General features: G+C 53.5%; 1 protein-coding gene across 4 annotated transcripts in view; it reads left to right on the plus strand.

Annotated features, from left to right (window-relative positions):
• The first annotated feature begins 1,636 nt into the window (after positions 1-1,636).
• Positions 1,637-20,103, plus strand: part of SGO1 (shugoshin 1) — a 97,622-nt gene continuing 79,155 nt past the window's right edge. For 2 of the 4 annotated variants that reach the window (XM_033930660.1, XM_033930664.1), the window contains exon 1: positions 1,638-1,813. The gene's annotated coding sequence lies outside the window, so the exon portion shown is untranslated. Of the gene's footprint in view, positions 1,814-2,142; positions 2,164-15,385; positions 15,675-20,103 lie in introns of those variants that run through there. The other 2 variants (XM_033930662.1, XM_033930663.1) reach the window with 2 other exon arrangements.

The raw sequence follows: 20,103 nt of genomic DNA on the forward strand, positions 1-20,103 counted from the left end.
GAGCTGTTGACAAAGAGCTACGTGTGTGTCTTTCTTCGATTCCAGCCAGAATATCAGCTTTGTGTTCAGCCAAACAGGCCCAGGTTTCGCACTGAATAAAGTATTTTATAATTTTTATTTCGTAATAAAGTAATTATAAAATACTTTCTTTGTGTTTATTTGATTCCTATTCAAGAGAATTACTTTATATATAGTCAATATAGGCAGAGAGTTAAATTTTTTAACATTTTCTAATGGTGGTGTGCCTCGTGATTTTTTTCATGAAACAAGTGTGCCTTTGCCCAAAAAAGGTTGAAAAACACTGGTCTACAGGATGTGTCTTTCGCTGCAAGAGGCACATCCTATAGGCAAGTCAGCCGGTGCCTCTCCTCCTCGCCTGGCATCTCACAGCACACCAGGAATCTTGCCACAGCACAGTTTGCGATACACTGCTCTAGAACCTAATTCCAATATAATATCTAATTCCAATCTTAGTGTAAGCTGCGATGAATCCTTGCTGAAAATTGCGGGATATAAGAAACAATATGGTATGGTATGCTGCTGCAGCAGCCAACATAAATTTTACAGGATTGCATGGAAAGTGAGAGAGGTGAAGGAGCAGTGCTGGACCTGGGGGAAAGGGAGGGAAGAGAGAGGAGGGGAAAAGAAAAGGCTTAACCCAGGGCAAGATTAATTCGTCAAGGGCCCCTAGGCACACAAGTACACTAGGCCCCCTGCCCTGCCCCGCCCCGCCCCGCCCCACCCCACCATGTGCCCAGGCAGAAACAGGAAGCTGCATCAGAGGGAAGCTTTGGGCAAGCAGCACCGCTTGCACAATTACAGTTCCCGTTGCTTGTCTTACTTTCCGTCGATTGGGGGGGGGAGCCACGTTGCCGATCGATGCTGGAGGGACCCATCGCTGTTTGGAGATATCAATGTTGATGCCCTCCTTCATCTGGCCCCCCTGACCATTTTGGGCCCTAGGCACATGCCTACTTGGATTGTTGGTTAATCATGCCCTGGCTTAGCCTGTGGACTAGGCAGGTTAGAAACTGAATATGTTGGTGCCCTGGTCCAATGATTAAGCTGGCCCTGAGTAACCAAAGGATTTTTTTTTTTAGTGTATTGCTGAATGTCACTGTTCACATGGCCAACAGGAAGACACTGGTTTGGGAAGCTAGGTTTTGTCTGTGCGCTAAATGTTAAAGTATCTGCATATATTTTTAGAAAACTGAAAACACCATTATTTTGATTTTTTTTTTGCGGGGGTGTGTGTATCGTTCCCTGGAGTGTATTCAATTTGCATAATAACTTAGGTACCTAGGTGAGGCAATGCCGCCAGGAAACACAGCAAAGCGGTCCCATCCTAACCTGTCGTGTTCCCAAAGTACCGCTACCGTGCCCCGCTCCACCCACTGTAGCCTCCCCAAACGGTTGAGTCACACGTTTCCTATGTTTGCAACCATTTCCCTCTACTGCTCTTAGTCATCTTTCCCGTTAGTGAGACCGTCCCGCTACAGTACCAGCAGTTTGTCCCAGCCGTGCAGGCGGCGCCGGCCGAGCAAGAACCATCACTGACGTCACTCTCGGCCGTTGTGGTTCGGCGTCTCTTTTCTCCGCCCTCCTCGCCTTGTCACGTGACACACACACGGGGGAGGGGAATTAAAAAAAACCCAACCCCCTCGGCGAATGAAAGCTCTCAGAGCGGGTTTTTTGAAAGTCGGCGAAACGGCCCTGCGTTTGCTCGGCCAACGGTGTGTTGATGTAGCGACTGCGCAGGATCCTGCTGATCTAAAGCGGAGGCTCCCGGCCGGGCCTAGCGCCTGTGCCCGCGGTAAGTGCGGTTGTGCTCGCTTCTGACTCGCTGCCGGATTGGGTTGGCGCCGCTTTAAAGGGCGATCTGGAAGATCTGTCGGCAGGCTTCTGCCTTCGCGCTTTGTTTACTGCTGGGGCCTGTTTGAGATAAGGTGTCGTTGGCCTTGTCATAAGACGCTGTGGACGTCTTTGAAAATAAAGTTATGGAGTGGTTTTACAGTCGTTATGCTAACAAGGAAAACTGTTTTGACAAAACATTTAAAAACAATGAAATACAGCTACGTTCAACGGCTTAGTGCTCGGGTGATCCTGGTTTTTACCATTTTCCTTCCTTGGATGGCTACCCTCGGACTACCCTGCTGCTATCAGGTACCTATACCCAGCAGTGGCGTACCTAGGGTATGTGGCACCCGGGGCCCATAATTTTTTGACACCCCCCCTCCCCATGTAAAAAAATATTTTTTGTAGTAACCATGAAACTGAATAAATGGTCATAATAGAAACAGGCAGTGAAAATTTTATTTTATTGAACCTCATATATGTAACCATTATTCCAAACATACCATAACATAACATAAATTATTGTCATGACATCAGAAGTACATATGGAGTAGTTGCAGGTGATGCTTGGGACAGTTCTGATTGTGTTAGTTCGGTTTTATGTGTTTTTTTGAAGGTTTTGTAGTTTGTGGTCGAGGTCAATAGGTTGTAGAGTTGGGGGTCGAGTGTTAGGAGGTTGTCGAACAGTTTTTTTTCTTTTGACGTTTTTGGTTGGAGGGTGTGTGAATGGTGCGTGAGTTCTCCTATGTCTGGTTGAGGTGGATTGAATTATTTAGCTGAAGAAATTAGTTACCCCCCCCATTCCACACACATTAATTCTCTTCCATTTTTGTTTCCATTATAAAAAACACTGATAAGTTCTCAGAAAAAAAATACATTAAAATAAGAAGTGAAAACAAAGGCCCCTACAGATGAGAACATAACATAAGAATAGCCTAACTGGGTCAGACCAATGGTCCATCATGCCCAGTAACCCATTCTCATGGAAGCCAATCCAGGTCACTAGTACCTGGTCAAAACCCAAAGAGTAGCAACATTCCATGCTACCGATCCAGGGCAAGCAGATGTTTCCTCCATGTCTTAATAACAGACTATGGACTTTTCCTCCAAGAATTTGTCCAAACCTTTCTTAAAACCAGCTACGCTATCTGCTTTTACCATAACTTCTGGCCACTTCATTTTTAAGCTGAGATCTTTCCTTCCAAACAGAGCCTTTGCTAGATGTCAAATACAGTACAAGGTAACTTCACACGGACTTAGCTGTGCAGGAAATGTGAATCTCCTCATACACCCATCATATAGTGCAAAAATGTGGAAAGGTCTGGTTTTTCCTTTCGATCACTACATAGACTAATGCCACACAAGCAGCGCTGTTACAAACATATTCTGTAGGTCAGTGCTAAGGTTAACAAAGTTTCCTTCCTTGGACCAGAAGGAGATACTGACAAACCACTGGAAGAGATCCCAAAACAACTACCCAGGAACAACACCCAAAGACCCACTCAGTGTGTGAACCAGTTGAGTGGAGTGGACTAACTGGGGGGTGGAAATGGGCCCAGAGTTTGCTCAGCAGAATTTCCCAGATCACCTCTTCCTCTCAACACGTTGACACGCTGCCGCCACCACCACTAGGAACACCTCACCAGGTAGGCCAGCAATGCTATAAACTTTATAAAACACATTATTATATTTTCTTATAAAGCACATATTTTAACTGAACTCTCTGACATCCTCAGCCTTTCCATTCACAAAAATAGAAGGAAGAAAAGTTCCCATTTCCTGCTGTCTCATGTTCCCGGCCTATGCAATATTTTTCTTCAGCAGAGTGCAGACCCTTCAAAAATCTGACCAAATCCTCATTTCACTTGCATTATAAAGTACTGAGGATGCCATCTCTCCCCAATCCCAGGTCCTAAAGTCTAAGACAGCGCAAACTAGTGCTGCCAGATTCAGGAAAAAAAATTTCGATTCAATTCAGCCTATTTAATTGGTTTATCGATTCAATTTTCCTGCCCAATTGGGTGTTTTTTTCAAACATCCTGGTGGGTTTATTTTATAGCTTTTTCACCCCCCTTTGGCTTCTCCTAACCACACTGGCGCTGTGGTGTAAATAAAGAAACAAAAAGGACTTTTCCTCTCTCTGTTAAATCCTAGCTCACGTTTGCGGTCTAACACCAGCTCTGGCAGGATACACATTTCAAATCTGACATATTGTAATCACAAAACAGAAAATAAAATTAGTTTTTCTACCTTTTTGTTGTCTGGTTATTTTTCAAATCTTGTTGGTCCAAGGCTCTGGTTGTCTTCTGATAACTTGCTTGCCAGGGTCTCCTTCTTTCTTCTTTCTCCGTGCTAACCATCCATCTGCCATCTCTGTCCTCCCCTTCCGTTTCCCTTCCCTCGCCCGGATGTCTGGCATCTTTCCTTTTTTTGTCTCCCTCCACAGATCCACCTTTTCTTAACTACCCTTTCATCCAGCAACTCTCCCTCCTTCCCCACCACCCCAGGGTCCACCATCTCTCCCTTTCTTTTCCCAACTACCCTTCTAACCAATATCTCTATCCCCCCCACATCATCCCTTGTGTCCAACTTCTCTCCCTTTCTGTTCCTTTCCTCCCTAAAACCCATGTCCATCATCTCTCTCTCTTCTATTTTCAGACCCATTATTTCTTCCCACCCAAAGTCCGGCATATGCATGTCTCTTTGAACCCCTCCCCCTTCCCTCCGTGTACTTCTACACCAGGGCCCCCCCCTCCCCTGAAGGCCTGTCCCCCCCTTAAAGGTCTGCATCCCACCCCTGAAGGCCTGTCCCCCCTTGAAGGCCTGCCTGCCTGCTCTCCCCGAAGGCCTGCACCCCCCCCCCCGAAGGCCTGCACCCCCCCCCCCGAAGGCCTGCACCCCCCCCCCCGAAGGCCTGCACCCCCCCCGAAGGCCTGCACCCCCCCCGAAGGCCTGCACCCCCCCCCGAAGGCCTGCACCCCCCCCCAAAGGCCTGCACCCCCCCCCGAAGGCCTGCACCCCCCCCCCGAAGGCCTGCACCCCCCCCCGAAGGCCTACACCCTCCCCGAAGGCCTACCTGTCCCCCCCCCCGAAGGCCGACCTGTCCCCCCCCGAAGGCCTACCTGTCCCCCCCCGAAGGCCTACCTGTCCCCCCCCCCGAAGGCCTACCTGTCCCCCCCCCCGAAGGCCTACCTGTCCCCCCCCCGAACGAAGGCCTACCTGTCCCCCCCCGAAGGCCTACCTGTCCCCCCCTTGAAGGCCTACCTGTCCCCCCCTTGAAGGCCTACCTGTCCCCCCCTTGAAGGCCTACCTGTCCCCCCCCTTGAAGGCCTACCTGTCCCCCCCTTGAAGGCCGGCCTGTCCCCTCCCTCGAAGGCCTGTCCCCCCCCCCCTAAGGCCTGCACCCCTCATGGCCTGTCACCCCCCCCCCCGAAGGCCTGCCTGTCCCCCCCCGAAGGTCTGCACCCCTCCTTGAAGGCCTATCCCCCCCCCAAGGCCTGCACCCCCCCCCCCCCCCCGAAGGCCTGCCTGTCCCCCTTGAAGGCCTGTCCCCCCCCCCACGAAGGCTTGTCCCCCCTTTGAAGGCTTGCCTGCCTGTTCTCCATGAGGCCTGTCTTCTCCCCCTCCACAAGGTCTGCCTGCCCGCCCCACCCTGAAGGCCTGCTGCCCCCCCCCACTACCTCGAAGGACCACTCGGCCCCACCACCACGAAGCACTGCTTATTCCCCCGGCCTCCCCGCTTCATTTCCCTGGGGAAACAGCCTGCAGCAAGATCGCGCGATGCCAGCGATCTTTGCTTGCTTCGGCTGTTTCCTCCGCCGCGGTCCCGCCCCTCCTCTGACATCAGAGGAGGGGCGGGACCGTGGCGGAGGAAACAGCCGAAGCAGGCAAAGATTGCTGGCTTCGCAGTCTTGCTGCAGGCTGTTTCCAGACGTGACACCCGGCACAGGGGGGGGAGAACCGGACCGGACCAAGAGCACTCCCTCAGGGCTTGGCACCCGGGGCGGACCGCCCCCCACGCCCCCCCTTGGTACGCCACTGATACCCAGTATAGCTTCCCCAACCCTGAAATGTCCTGTCTAAATTTGATTGTAAGCTCTTCTGAGCAGGGACTGTCTATTGTATATTAAAATGTACAGCGCTGCGTATGCCTTTCAGCCTATAGAAATAGTAGTAATATCTGGGACTCGGCTTACTGTATTGCCTTCTGCATCAAAAACAGGTTGATGCCCACTCCTCCAGATTCGGAAAGTGCACCACCAGGTGGTGTTCTAGGACAGTGTTTCTCAACCTTTTTGAGCCAGTGTCCCGCAAACTTTCTTGAGCCACGACACAGTAAAGGTAGTTGCCATGGCTCAAGGCACTTAGAAGTGCGTAGATATCACTGTGATGACATCACGCACATGTGTGACATCATCATTTCCGATATCTTCATGTGTGAGAAGGCCAGGCGAGTCCTGAGACGCCAGTGGGGAGTGCCAGACAGAAAGAGGGCCAGAGAGAAGGATAGGTGCTGGCGTCCACTGATTGCCTACAGGACGTGCCTCTCCCCCCGAACCAACCTTCTTGGAGCCGCAGTCGCTCCTTCAGTTTTCGGCAGTGCTCCTTGCGGTGGGTGGTGCATGTAAGTGGCTGACCTAGAAGCCTTCTCTCCGACATCAGAGTTAACGGAGAGAAGGCTGGGTCAGCCACGTGCAGCGTGTGGGTTGCTGCTTGCACCATCCATTGCTGAAGTGCTGCTGGGGACTGAGGACCAAAGAGGAGCAAATGCAGTTCAGACAAGTAAGGGAGACATGTTTTGCGACCGTTTGGGTTTTGATAATAATTGACTTAGTACTACTAGAAACTTAGAATTCCACCCATAAGAGAATTGGAAATACGATGTTTTCAGTTGTAGATGTTCAGCTCTGGAACTCTCTTCCTGGAGTTATGAGACAGTGTAATGATCAGGAAACAACTGAAAACCCAATTGTTTGTTGATGCATTTATGTAATATAGATTGACTGTATGTTATAATTTAGCATCATACTGCCTCAATGGGTTAATGTAGGGATGTTGAGTTTTGCTATGTAAATGTTATTATCCCAGGACAAGCAGGCATGATATTCTCACATGTGGGTGACGTCATCTACGGAGCCCCGGCGCGGACAGCTTTTCAAGCAAACTTGATTGAAGTTTCAAGTTTGCACACTGCACCACGCATGTGCGTGCCTTCTCGCCCACTAGAGGGCGCATCCCACCTCGTGGTCCTCAGTTCAAATTTTTCCGCGGAGCAAGAAAGCCCTGTGGATCTGAGCTCCAGTGTTTTTGCCTTCTAGCTGCCGCGTTTAGTTTGTTTTTCCCTTCGAATTAGTTCGCGGTACTGTTTTCCTTTCGTTTCTTTTCAAAAAAAAAAAAAAAAAAAAAAGTCTTTCGTTTTTCGTCGGGTTCCGGGGGCTCCCGGAAGCCGTGGCCGCGGGACGTCGGTACGTTCCCGGCCTTCTTCTTTTTCTTCGTGGATGTCCCGTCCTGTTACGGGATTCAAAAAGTGCAGCCGGTGTGAGAGGTTGCTTTCCATCACTGACCCTCACCGGTGGTGCATTGTCTGTCTTGGGCCCGAACATCCGACAGACTCGTGTGATCGCTGTGCTACCTTCCAAAACAGGGCCCTCCGTCGCCGTAAGGCAAGAATGGCCGAATTGTTCGCCGTCGACGCGCCGCCTAAGGCCTCGACGTCGGCCTCGGCTTCGGCCCCGGCCTTGACCTCGGCCTCGGCGTCCTCGGGGGCCTCGGCCTCGCCTCGGCCCTCTTCCTCGAAGGCGTCGTCAGTGAAGCAAGCTTCGGGTAAGTCCTCTGTTCCATCCCCTTCAGCAAAGAAGCCATCCTCGAGTCAGGCCAAGGCGGGTGGGTCGACCCCGGCCCCGCATCGGACCTCGACTCCGCACACCCCGAGGGAATACTCGAGACCAAGGTCGCCCTCCAGGGAGTGTGCCCCGGACTCGGAACTCCCCACCTTCGTGGGGATTCCGGCCTTCCAGGATCTCCTCCGAGCTCTCATCTCATCGGAGCTGTCGGGAGCCCTGGAAGTGTTGCAGCGTGCTGCGGTTCCGGCGGCCTCGACCTCGGCCTGGACGCCTTCGGTCTCGGAGGCCCCGGCCTCGGCTCCCTCGGGAGCCCCGGCCTCGGCGACCTCGGTCTCGGGTACTGGGACCCCGTTCACCTCGGTCTCGGCCCCGCCCCGGACCTCGACCTCGGGGGAACCCCCTGAGCGGAGTGTAAGGCCCAAAGAAAAGTTGCGCAGAGTGCGCCGTCTTTCCTCCTCTTCCTCCGGGTCTTCCAGACACGCCTCGCCTTCGACGCGACCTCGGACGGGGCGTCGATCGAGGAAGTCTAAGCGGCCCCGAGGCTCGCCTCGGCGCGACCGTTCCTCGTCGTTCGGGGGCGAGGCGTTGCAGGTGTCGGAGTTGCGCCTCGACAACCCGAGGCTCCTCCGCTCACCCCATGGGAAGTCTTCCCGGGCCGCCTCGCCGAGGAAACGGGAGAGTGTCCCACGAACCCCGGGGTCCTCACCCAAGGGTTCTGCGAGGAGGATAACTTCCCCTTCCCCCTCGAGGGCCCTCGAGAGGGGATCCTGGGATTCGGGATCGGTTAGGGATCCTCATTATTCCCATGAGGCCTCCCCCCTCTCCTCGGTGGGGCGGTCGAGAACCCCCTCTCCCCAGGCTAGGCCGTCCTCATTTTCATCCTTCGTTCAGGACATGGCCCAAGCCCTGGGGATTGACCTGATGGTAGGCTCTCGGTATTCCAAAGAATTTTTGGAGGAACAGGACCTCCCCATTCTTCCTAGGGAGGTGCCTAGACTCCCTCTCAACAGTGTCCTTCTGCAAACCTGGCTGAAGAACTTGTCAAACCCTCTTACAGTCACGTCTGTGCCTTCAAAAATGGAATCGAAGTATAGGACGATTCCCCCTAAAGGGTTCGATAAGGCGCAGCTCTCACACCAGTCTCTTCTGGTGGAGTCTGCTCTTAAAAAATCACAGCCCTCGCGGGTTTCTGCGGCGGTTCCACCAGGCAGGGAGGGGCGGACCCTGGACAAGTTTGGCCGTCGCCTCTATTCAAATTCCCTGATGGCCACCAGGGTTCTAAATTACGCCTTCACCTTTTCCTCCTTTTTGCGTGGTATGGTGAAGGACCTTCCTCAATATCGAAACTCGTTACCGGACTCCCAAAGAGCAGGATTCGACAAGTTTATGTCCAACCTGTCTCAATTGCGGTTGTACCTATTCCATGCAGTGTACGACGCCTTTGAGCTGGTTTCGAGGGTGTCGGCCCTCGCGGTGGCCATGCGCCGCTTGGCCTGGCTTCGCACCCTCGACATGGACCCAAACCTGCAGGAACGCCTGGCAGACTTGCCTTGTGTGGGGTCCGAGTTATTCGACGAGTCATTGGATGCGGCGACCAAGCGCTTGTCGGAACAGGAGCGCTCTCTAGCATCCCTGGTCCGGCCCAAACCTAGGCCCCCGCCGCAGAAACCCTTTCGGCCTCCGCCGCGCCGATACCCTCAGAAGTCGACCCCGGCTTTCTCGAGACCGCCTCCGAGACGTCCGTCTCAGCGAGGCAGAGGGGGACAACCCCAAGCCCCGGCGCAGGGCCCTTCTAAGCCAGCGCCTTCCTTTTGACAGGCTGAGCGGACGGGGCGGGTTCCCCTCCGCACTTTCTCAGGAACCCCTTCCTATCGGGGGCCGTCTTCGGTTCTTCCGGGAGGCATGGACCGGGATTACCTCAGACGCTTGGGTGCTCCGGATCGTCTCCGAGGGCTACTCGCTCAACTTTGTGTCCTCGCCGCCGGACAGTCCCCCAAGTTTAGTCCCCTGCAACCGTTCGCAGCTACCGACCCTTATAACCGAAGCCAAAGCCCTCTTGAAGCTTCGGGCGGTCGAGCCGGTCCCCAAGGACCAGTGGGGTACGGGGTTTTACTCCCGCTACTTTTTGGTCCCAAAAAAGACCGGGGACCTGCGCCCCATACTGGACCTCAGGAAGCTCAACAAATTCCTGGCCCGGGAGAAGTTTCGAATGCTATCTCTCCCGGTTTTGTACCCCCTCTTGGGGGAAGGGGACTGGATGTGCTCCCTCGACCTGAAGGAAGCATACACCCATGTTCCGGTGCACCCCGCCTGTCGAAGATTCTTACGATTCCAGGTGGGGGACCTCCACCTCCAGTACAGGGTACTGCCCTTCGGCCTGGCCGCGTCCCCACGAGTATTCACGAAGTGCATGGTGGTGGTTGCAGCAGCCCTCAGGTCACGTGGACTCCATGTGTTCCCTTACCTGGACGATTGGCTCATCAAAGCCCCGACCAGGGAGGGGGTTATCTCAGCGACCCGACAGTCTATTGCCTTCCTGCAAACTCTCGGGTTCGAGATAAACTTTCCAAAGTCTCAGTTGAGACCGTCGCAGTCTCTTCAATTCATAGGTGCGGTGCTGGACATGGTGCGCCTACGCTCCTACCTGCCGACCCAGCGGGTGGAAACCTTGGTACGGATGAGCCGCCAGGTCTCCCAACTATCGAGGGTGTCGGCCAAGCGCATGATGATGCTGCTGGGCCATATGGCCTCGACGGTACATGTCACGCCGTTTGCGAGGCTACACCTGAGGATCCCTCAGTGGACCCTCGCGTCCCAGTGGCGCCAGGAGTGCGACCCGGTGTCTCGCCTCATTTCGGTAACTCCGCCCTTGCGGAAATCGCTGCGTTGGTGGACAGACTCTTCAAATCTGTCCATGGGGCTATTGTTTCGCACTCCGCCTTTTCGCAAGGTCCTGACCACGGACTCCTCGGAGTACGCGTGGGGAGCCCATCTCGACGGTCTTCGCACGCAGGGCCTGTGGTCGTCAGAAGACCGTCAGTGTCATATCAACGTGCTAGAGCTGCGAGCCATCTTCCTAGCACTTCGAGCCTTCGTTCACATATTGCAGGACCAGGTGGTCCTCGTCCGCACGGACAATCAGGTGGCAATGTATTATGTGAACAAGCAGGGAGGAACAGGGTCATGGCCCCTCTGCTCCGAAGCTCTTCGCCTCTGGGAGTGGGCGGCCTCCCGGAACATCTTCCTCCGGGCGGTCTACATCCAAGGAGAACGGAATTGCCTGGCGGACAAACTGAGTCGACTTCTGCAACCGCACGAGTGGACTCTACACTCAGCAGTTCTACGCGAGGTCTTCGCTCGCTGGGGAACGCCACAGGTGGATCTGTTTGCCTCTCCGGAGACACACAAACTACCACTATATTGTTCTCGGATGTACTCGCAGGACCGTCTGGAAGCGGATGCCTTCCTACTCGACTGGGAAGGGAGGTTCCTGTATGCATTCCCTCCGTTCCCTCTGATCATGCGAACGTTGGTACACCTAAAATCGTCCACGGCCACGATGATTCTCATAGCACCTCGGTGGCCGCGTCAGCACTGGTTCTCCCTGCTGCTCCAGCTCAGTGCCAGAGAGCCTCTTCCCCTGCCTGTCTCTCCTTCTCTGCTGTCTCAGAGTCAAGGATCCATGTTACATCCCAATCTGCAGTCATTGCACCTGACAGCCTGGTTTCTTGTTCCCTGACTCCTCCGGACCTGTCTCAATCGGTGAAGGAGGTGTTGGAAGCCTCCCGCAAGATCTCGACGAGGCTTTGCTATGCGCAGAAATGGACCAGGTTTTCCACCTGGTGCTCGTCTTTTCACCTGGATCCGGTATCAGTTCCGGTATCCTCGGTTTTAGAATATTTGTTTCATTTGTCGCGCTCCGGCTTGAAAACCACTTCGGTGCGGGTTCATCTCAGTGCGATTTCTGCTTTCCACCAACCTCTGGAGGGACGCCCTCTGTCACTCCATCCCTTGGTGACACGCTTCATGAAAGGGTTACTCAGGGTTTGTCCCCCTCTTAAGCCTCCGTCTGTCGTGTGGAATTTGAATGTGGTTCTGGCTCAACTGATGAAACCCCCGTTTGAGCCACTCAACAAGTCCCTCTTGAAATTTCTGACTTGGAAGGCGGTGTTTCTAATTGCCCTCACCTCCGCCAGGCGGATCGGGGAGTTGCAAGCCTTGGTTGCGGACCCCCCTTTCACTGTCTTTCATCACGACAAGGTGGTTCTCCGCACCCATCCTAAGTTTTTACCTAAAGTTGTTTCTGACTTCCACCTCAATCAGTCCATTGTCCTTCCTGTGTTCTTCCCGAAGCCCCACTCCCATCCTGGCGAGACGGCGCTTCACACGCTTGACTGTAAGAGGGCGTTGGCATTTTATCTTCAACGCACCAGGCCTCATCGGAAGGTTCCTCAATTGTTTTTGTCCTTCGATCCCAATCGATTAGGGCATCCAGTTTCCAAGCGCACTCTGTCTAACTGGTTGGCCGCTTGCATTTCCTTTTGCTACGCTCAGGCTGGCCTTCCTCCCCCGGGTCGAGTCACGGGGCACAAGGTCCGAGCGATGGCAGCTTCGATAGCTTTCCTCCGATCCACTCCGATGGAGGACATATGTAAGGCTGCCACTTGGTCTTCGGTTCATACATTCACCTCTCATTACTGTCTGGACACTTTATCCAGGAGTGACGGCCGGTTTGGCCAGTCAGTTTTGCAAAATCTGTTTTCCTAAATTGCCATCCTCCCACCTGCCCTTTTTTGGTTAGCTTGGAGGTCACCCACATGTGAGAATATCATGCCTGCTTGTCCTGGGATAAAGCACAGTTACTTACCGTAACAGGTGTTATCCAGGGACAGCAGGCATATATTCTCACAACCCGCCCGCCTCCCCGGGGATGGCTTCCTTGCTAGTTATGGAACTGAGGACCACGAGGTGGGATGCGCCCTCTAGTGGGCGAGAAGGCACGCACATGCGTGGTGCAGTGTGCAAACTTGAAACTTCAATCAAGTTTGCTTGAAAAGCTGTCCGCGCCGGGGCTCCGTAGATGACATCACCCACATGTGAGAATATATGCCTGCTGTCCCTGGATAACACCTGTTACGGTAAGTAACTGTGCTTTTTGTTTGATGTACTTATGGTTTGTCATCATGTATGTTACTTTGTACATCGCTTTGATTGTAAGCGGTTTATGAATCTTTTAAACAAATAAATATTCTGTTATATAAACATAGGAGTCTGTGCTGTAGGTGAATATCCTTTGGTTGCAAATTGTTGCAGAAGGATGTCGATTGCATCTTTCAGCAGTGTTGCCAGATACTTTTTTATAATCCTGCCAAATTACCTTGAAAAAGCAGCCCAATGTACGAGGGGGTGATGAATAGGTCTCAGCCCAACTAACTGCACTTGGGACAGTCTCCATCGAGTTTCCGCTTTTTTCATTCCGTTGGAAAAATACTGAACAAAAAAAATGGAAACTCGCTGGATTAAGTGTATGTATAGCCCTCGACGGAGACTGCCCCAACTTTCTTGGATGGCCAATTTTTCAGCACCCCTTTAATATTTCTTCATATTCTCAAGAGTATATAACATAAAAAATGCATAATTCAGCTTTAATTAAAATCATAACATACTTATTCAGCTGCATAATATCCTGTTGTTCCTGCCGCAATTCACTGCTGGACCACAAGGGGGAGGTGGGAGGGAGATGAAAATAATTAGAATCAGCTGGGACAGGAGGCGTGAGGGATCTCTCCTGTCCCGGCCACCGCTGGACCTAGTGAAGGCCTACAAGATATAGGGATGGAGGGGGGAAAGGGTACAGAACCAGGGAGGAAGGGTGGCTGGGTGCAGAGAATGGCAGGGGAGGGAGGGAGGGGGTTGGATGCAGAGCCTGGCAGAGCAGTGAGGGGGAAAAGGGTGTAGAGCCTGGCAGGGCAGGCCAAGGCAAGACACTGCTCTTGAATATTAACCCCTCCGCCTCCTGAGATGCCAGTAGGGGGTGCAGGGAAGTGGGCCGGAGGGAAGGAGAGGTGCTGGTGCCAGCTGATTGCTTACAGCAGTATTTCTCAACTACTTCAAGCTAAGTACCCCTTAAGTCTAACAAATATCAACTGAGTACCCCTACCACAGACTTCCAAGCTCTGCCCCAGATACCATCCCCTTTACTAATTGTAATACAATTTTTTTCCATTCATATTTCATATACACACAATATACATAGTAGATATAAATTCTCAAAACTGACACTTTTTCAATCACTATATTGAAAATAAAATCATTTTCCCTACCTTCGTTGTCTGGTGACTTTATTTTTCTGTGCTTTTAACTATGTTTCCAGTGCTTCTTATCCATTGACTGTTTTTCTCTCCTTCACTTTCTGCCTTATATCCATGTTGGCATTAACTTAACATCCAATTTTTCTGCTTTCTTCTCAAAATCTACTTTTCCATGTCTTCCCTTCCCTTCCTATCTCTTTCTCCTTCCCTCCCTGTTTCCATGATCTGACATCTCTCTCCTTCCTCCTTCCTCCCAGCGGTCCAACATCTCTCTCCTTCCTTTCCCCCCTTCCCAGTCTGGCACCCAGAGCTGCGGAATCTGAGTCAAAGGATTTATCTACCACCACCCTCCTTTCCCGATCTGGTATCTCTCCTCCCCCACCCCGTAGTGTAACATTTCTCTCTCCCTTCCTCCTTTCTGCCCACTGCAGTCCATCTCCTTTCTGACCCCCCTCCCAGTCAACATTTCTCCCTCCTTTCCATCAGTCCAACATTTCTTTCTCTCTCCCACCTGCATGCTGCTTTTTCTCTGGTCCTCCTTTATCCCCCAACCAATTTCTCTCCATGAGTCCAACTTTTCACGCTTTGCCCTCCCGAGTGTGACATTTCTCCTTTCCTCCTTTTTGTCCTCCCCATCCATCTCGCCCTCTCCATGAGTCCAACACTTTCTGCCTCTTGCTGCGAGAGGTACAGCCTGTAGGCAGTCAGCTGACACCAGCACTTCTCCTCTCTGGCCCTCTTCCCTGCTGGCACCACCCCATGTTTCTAACTAATTTTAAAGCTATGTTAAAGATTGGATGTGCCTATTTTTGACATGATATTGCCTTGGTTAAATAAAATTTTTAAAAAGCTGTGTTATTGAAATCAAATCGAAAAATCAATTCAACAGGGCAAATCAAATTGAAATATTTTTCACTGAATCAGGAAGCACTATTCAGCATATGTTATATCGGGGAACTTGACTACTTTCGATTTGTATCAAGTTTCGGTTTTCAGAATTTTGGCTAAAGGATCTTTGTGTACTTGTGATCTAGATTGGCCACTGTTGGAAACAGGATACTGGGCTAGATGGACCTACTTGTCTGATCCAGAATAGCTTTTCTTATGTTCTTATCCTGGCATTATAAAATCAGAGTACACTTCTCCCTCTATATTCGTGGTTTTTAGCTTGCTGGCTCCTCCCCCCCCCAATTACACCAGCTTGCATAGAGAAATCGCTGATTCCCAGCACTTTCTTTACCGTGTTTTGCCTCTCCTTTAGGAACAGGCCAGTCTCCCACCATGTTATTCGCGGTTTCACCATATTCACAATGGTTTTTAATAGAAAACAGCGAATAATATATGAAAAGGTTATTCACGGGTTTTCTGTGTTCGCAGGTCTGTTAATCCCCTATCACAGCGAATACGGACGGAGAAGTGTATAGTCGCATATGCAATATACATGTCTAAATGCCTGGTTATTACCTTACGAGCTGATATTCAACGGGATTTAAGTGGAAGGAGAGGCATCGCCAGATATTCAACAGTATTTGCCACACAGTGCAGAACATCCCCTCTGACTGCCATGGCACTATGTGGTTACTGTTGGGGTGGTCTATGAGTGGAATCGGAGAGGAGCTGACAGTTATGCAGGCACTGGCCATTTTTGGTGCTGATAACCATATAGGTAAGTGGGCAGATAGGACTCTCTTTTAAGCAGTCCTATCTTTTGTCTGCTTAGAACTGTGAATACAGGCACTGAATATCAGCTGGCACCTGCATAACATCCAGGCCATTTAATGCCGATGTCCAAACATGGCCTGACATTGATCTGGGTTTAATTCTGCCTTTGGCTGTCAGCAGCTTAAAAACCGCAGATCATTGCTGGCTATTAGCTCCATAATATTTTGACTTTCTTTTATTAAAGCACAGGGGTTGCATTTTACATATGAAACTAAGTACTGTACAAAGTTTAAAAGGTAAAAAATGTTATCCCAGGACAAGCAGGCATGATATTCTCACATGTGGGTGACGTCATCTACGGAGCCCCAGCGCGGACAGCTTTTCAAGCAAACTTGCTAGAAGTTTCAAGTTTGCACACTGCACCACGCATGTGTCTGCTTCCTCGCCCACTAGAGCGCGCGTTCCACCTCGTGGTCCTCAGTTCATTTTTTTCCGCGGAGCCAGTAAGCCCTGTGGATTGTGAGCTCCTAATCTTTTTTGTGTCGCTGCTTCCTGACACCGCGTCTGATTTTTCGGTCGCTGTGCTTTTCGATTTTCTGTTCTTTTCTGTTCTTTTCTTGTCAAAAAAAAAAAAAAAAACAAATAATTTTTGTCTTCTCGTTGGGCTCCGGGGGCTCCCGGCAGCCGTGGCCGCGGGACGTCGATCGTTCCCGGCCAGTTTCGTCGTTGATGTCCCGTCCTGTAACGGGTTTCAAAAAGTGCAGCCGGTGCGAGAGGCTGCTCTCTATTACAGACCCCCACCGGTGGTGCATCGTTTGTCTGGGCCCGGAACACCCTACCACCTCGTGCGATCGCTGTTCCACATTTCAGCCCAGGGCTCTCCGTCGCAGGAGGGCCAGAATGGCAGAGTTGTTTAAGGCGGACCCCGTGGTGAAGGCCTCGACGTCGGCCTCGGCTTCGGCCCCGGCCTCGACCTCGGCCTCGACGTCCTCGGGGCCCTCGGCCTCTCCTCGCCCTTCGACTTCCAAGTCGACCTCGGGAACGAAGACTACCTCGGGTAAGTCCTCCTTTCCATCCCCTACAGGGTCTGCAAAGAAGCCGTCCAGGCGGGTGGGTCGTCCTCGGCCCCGCCTCAGGCCCCGCCCGTGCAAGCCCCGAGGGAACACTCGAGACCGAGGTCGCCCTCCAGGGAGCATGCCCCGGATTCGGACCTCCCGACCTTCGTCGGGATCCCGGCTTTCCAGGAGCTCCTCAGAGCGCTCATATCAACGGAGCTGTCGGGGGCCCTGGAACAGCTGCAACAGGCTTCGACCCCGGCGGCTGTTGCCTCGGTGGCCTCGACCTCGGCCTCGGGTGCCGGGGCTCCCTCGACCTCGGAGACCGGGGCTCCTCCGACTTCGGTCTCGGCTGTCGAGGCTCCGCCCGCCTCGGCCTCGGTTTCGGTCTTACCATCGACCGCGGGGGATCAGCCGGAGCGTAGCGTGCGGCCCCGGGACAAGGTGCGTCGGGTCCGCCGCATTTCCTCCTCGTCGTCCTCGAGGTCCTCCCGGGGGTCTTCGCCCTCGCCTCGGACTCGGTCGAGGCGCCGGCCGAGGAAGCCGAAGCGCTCACGGGGTTCGCCTCGAGGGCGCGGTCGGTCTTCCCCGATCGGGGGCGAGGCGTTGCGGGTGTCGGAGTTGCGCATTGACAATCCGAAGCTTCTCCGCTCCCCGGCGCGTCAGGTGTCCCGTTCTTCCTTGCCGAGGAAGCGGGAGGGGGCTCTCGTCCCCCGGACCCCGGGGTCCTCGCCCCGGGCCTCGTCGAGGCGGACTCATTCTCCTACCCCCTCGAGGCCTGTGGAGAGGACATCGTGGGGCTCGGGGTCAGGGAGAGATCCCTTGTATTATTCGCACGAGGCCTCTCCGGTTTCCTCGGCGAAAAAGTCGAGATCTCCTTCCCCGCCTGCTAAACCGTCCTCATTTTCGGTTTTTGTGCAGGACATGGCCAAGGCCCTCGGGCTGGACCTCTCGGTCGGATCCCAATATTCTAAGGAGTTCCTTGAGGAGCAGGACCTTCCAACTCCACCTAGGGAGGCTCCTCGGCTCCCATACAATAAGGTCCTCCTGCAGACTTGGTTAAAAAATTTGTCAAACCCTCTTACGGTCACGTCAGTCCCGTCCAAGATGGAGGGCAAATACAGGACGGTGCCGGCTAAGGGGTTCGACAGGGCGCAGCTCTCCCACCAGTCTTTGCTGGTGGAATCTGCCCTTAAGAAGTCTCAGCCTTCCCGGGTTTCTGCGGCGGTTCCACCTGGTAGGGAGGGCCGAACCCTGGACAAGTTTGGCCGTCGCCTTTATTCCAATTCCCTGATGGCCACCAGGGTGCTAAATTATGCCTTCACTTTTTCCTCCTATCTTCGAGGTATGGTGAAGGACCTCCCTCAGTTTCGTGACTCCCTACCGGACTCCCAGAAGGCAGGTTTTGATACATTCATGTCCAACCTGTCTCAACTGCGGTTGTACCTGTTTCACGCCTTGTACGACGCTTTTGAGCTGGTTTCGAGGGTGTCGGCCTTCGCGGTGGCCATGCGCCGTCTGGCCTGGCTTCGCACCCTCGACATGGACCCAAACCTGCAGGATCGCCTGGCAGATTTGCCTTGTGTGGGGTCCGAACTGTTTGACGAGTCATTAGAGGCGGCGACCAAGAGGTTGTCGGAGCAGGAGCGCTCGTTGGCCTCCTTGGTCCGGCCCAAGCCTAGACCCCCGCCGCAGAAACCCTTCCGCCCTCCCCCAAGGCGGTACCCCCAAAAATCTACTCCCGCCTTTTCCAGACCGCCACCTAGACGCCAGGCTCAGAGGGGCAGAGGGGGACAAACGCAAGCCCCGGCGCAGGGCCCTTCCAAGCCCGCGCCTTCTTTTTGACGGGCTGAGCGGATGGGGCAGGTTCCCCTCCGCGACCGCTCAGAAATCCCTGCCTATAGGGGGGCGTCTTCGGTCCTTTTACCCAGCCTGGACCGAAATTACATCAGACGCCTGGGTGCTCCGGACCGTCTCCGAGGGCTACTCTCTCAATTTCTTGTCTGTGCCACCGGATATGCCTCCGGGACCTTCCACTTTCAATCGGAGCCAGCTTCCCATCTTGCTGGCCGAGGCCCGGGCCCTGTTGAAGCTTCGGGCGGTCGAACTGGTTCCCGCAGATCAACGGGGGACCGGGTTTTACTCCCGCTACTTTCTGGTCCCGAAAAAGACCGGGGACCTGCGCCCTATACTGGACCTCAGGAAGCTCAACAAATTCCTGGTCCGGGAGAAGTTTCGAATGCTGTCTCTCCCGGTTCTATACCCTCTCTTGGAGGAAGGGGACTGGATGTGCTCCCTCGATCTGAAGGAGGCATATACTCATGTTCCGGTGCATCCTGCCTTCCGGAAGTTCTTGAGGTTCCAGGTGGGGGACTTGCACCTTCAGTACAGGGTCCTGCCTTTTGGCCTAGCTTCGTCCCCTCGAGTCTTCACGAAGTGCATGGTCGTGGTCGCGGCGGCCCTGAGAAATCGGGGCCTTCAGGTTTTCCCCTACCTGGACGATTGGCTGATCAAAAGCACGACCAGGGAGGGGGTTATCTCAGCGACCCGACAGTCTATCGCCTTCCTTCAACGACTGGGGTTCGAGGTGAATTTCCCCAAGTCGCAGTTGCAGCCGGCCCAGTCCCTTCAATTTATAGGCGCAGTGCTGGACACTGTGCGCCGACGTGCCTACCTCCCGCAGCCTCGCTTGGCGGCCTTGGTTCGGCTGGGGCGGTGGGTCTCGCAGCTGCAGGTGGTATCGGCCCAGCGCATGATGATGCTTCTGGGCCACATGGCATCGACGGTCCACGTCACCCCATTTGCCAGACTGCACCTGAGAATCTCTCAGTGGACCCTGGCCTCCCAGTGGCGTCAGGATTGCGATCCGGTGTCCCGTCTCATTACGGTCACTCCTTCTTTGAAACGGTCGCTCCGTTGGTGGACCGACTGTTCCAATTTTTCCGGGGGGTTGCTGTTCCTGGCCCCTCCTTTTCGCAGGGTCCTGACCACGGACTCTTCGGAGTATGCGTGGGGGGCCCATCTAGACGGGCTGCGGACCCAGGGTCTGTGGTCGTCGTAGGACCGTCGATGTCACATCAATGTGCTGGAACTTCGAGCCATTTACATGGCGGTTCGTGCGTTCGACCACCTTCTTCGCGATCAGGTAGTCCTAGTTCGCACGGACAACCAGGTAGCGATGTACTATGTCAACAAGCAAGGTGGGACGGGCTCTTGGCCCCTCTGCAGGGAGGCGCTTCGCCTTTGGGAGTGGGCAATCTCCCGAAACATCTTCCTACAGGCGGTCTATATTCAGGGAGACCAAAACTGCTTGGCAGACAAGCTCAGTCGGCTTCTTCAGCCGCACGAGTGGTCTCTCCACTCCAGAGTCCTGCGCGA

Source organism: Geotrypetes seraphini, chromosome 2 (assembly GCF_902459505.1).
Source record: "Geotrypetes seraphini chromosome 2, aGeoSer1.1, whole genome shotgun sequence".
NCBI classification, from domain to species: domain Eukaryota; kingdom Metazoa; phylum Chordata; class Amphibia; order Gymnophiona; family Dermophiidae; genus Geotrypetes; species Geotrypetes seraphini.